A 1,830-nucleotide genomic window follows, 5' to 3' on the forward strand; every position below is an offset into this window, starting at 1 on the left:
AGAATCATCAGAGCGCGCCCAAAAATACCATCCCAACATGGCCGGTCCCCGCAGCTCCTCCTCCTGCCCTCACAGCGCCAAGCCGGGTGATTGGGAGAAGCGCACCGTATCACACGGTCAATTAGTGAAGTTGCAAACCCAGGGGTTCCTCCCACCTACATACCTAGTCCCCGTCCGAGCCGGATTAGCTACTTTTGACGGTGGGGAGCAAGCGGAGATTTTCCCTAATCCATCTATAGGGGAGAGAGTATGACTTGTCCCTTATCTACTGAGGGGCATCGGATTTCCAATCCATCCATTCCTCCGCGGGCTCTTGGAGTACTATGGCCTCCAGCTACATAACTTCACCCCAGCCTCCATCCTGCATATCGCAGGCTATGTCGCCCTTTGCAAGCTTTTTCTGGGTTGCGAAGCTCATTTTGAGCTATGGAAGAGGTTGTTCTACCTCGTCCCTCATAACCAAGAGGGATCGATATTCCAAGTTGGCGGAGCCGAGATATGGCACATCGCTGGGACCGGGTACCTATCCTGCACACCGAAGCAGGTATCCGAAGAATGGCCTTCCAAATGGTTCTACATAGAGGACGTCTCCCTTCCCGACCCAGTTCGAATGGGTCTTCCTGAGTTCACAAATACTCCATTGGTGAAGCACCACAACTGGCATCCCCGGAGCCCCAAGGAGGAAGATAGCAGAGAGATCCCGCAACTGCTGAGCAAGATACGAACCCTTGCTACATCCGGATTAACAATAATCGAGGTTATGGCCATATGCATAATGCGGGGGGTACAGCCACTCCAGTACCAAGGGCGCCCCATGTGGCACTTCAATGGTGAAGATGACGCTACCCGCTGCGGTAGGAAAGGCCCAGACTCCACCGGTGCTCTAGTGAAAATAATGTCCGAGTTATTCAAAGGAGAAGAAGAGGAGTTCATCCGTATTAAGCCATGGGATGGATTTTCCATGTAGAACCCTCCCAGCTGGGTAAGTTGCTATCCCTTACTCAACTCTATCCGTTCTCCCAGTCCTTTAGCATAAATTTTTACTCTGCCCATCCTTAACAGGAATGGCGGAAGTTGTCCAAGGAGATCAACAGCCCGGCTCCACAGCCGAGAGGATCACAACCGAGACCTTGACCCCGGATTCAAAGTGGATCCGGATATATTTGTGGAGCTTGTTGAAGGGGTGTTCTACCAGGCGAGCTGTGACGGCACCGAAGTGGCCATCATTGCTGACTATCCTGGCCTCCTCCCAATATCACATGTAAGTGAATAGGAGACTAATTTCCAAAAAGGATTCGTGATGACCCACAAGTATATGGGATCTATCGTAGTCCTTTCTATAAGTAAGAGTGTCGAACCCAACAAGGAGCAGAAGGAAATGACAAGCAGTTTTCAGTAAGGTATTCTCTGCAAGCACTAAAATTATAGGTAATAGATAGTTTTGTGATAAGATAATTTGTAACGGGTAACAAGCAATGAAAGTAAATAAGGTGCAGCAAGGTGGCCCAATCCTTTTTGTAGCAAAGGACAAGCCTGGACAATTTCTTATAATGAGAAAAGCACTCACGAGGACACATGGGAATTATCGCCAAGCTAGTTTCACCACGCTCATATGGTTCGCGGTCGGTACTTCGATAATTTGATATGTGGGTGGACCGGTGCTTGGGTACTGCCCTTACTTGGACAAGCATCCCACTTATGATTAACCCCTATTGCAAGCATCCGCAACTACAAAAGAAGTATTAAGGTAAACCTAACCGTAGCATGAAACATATGGATCCAAATCAGCCCCTTACAAAGCAACACATAAACTAGGGTTTAAGCTTCTGT

The sequence above is a fragment of the Triticum dicoccoides genome, chromosome 7B (genome assembly GCF_002162155.2).
Source record: "Triticum dicoccoides isolate Atlit2015 ecotype Zavitan chromosome 7B, WEW_v2.0, whole genome shotgun sequence".
Lineage (NCBI taxonomy): Eukaryota > Viridiplantae > Streptophyta > Magnoliopsida > Poales > Poaceae > Triticum > Triticum dicoccoides.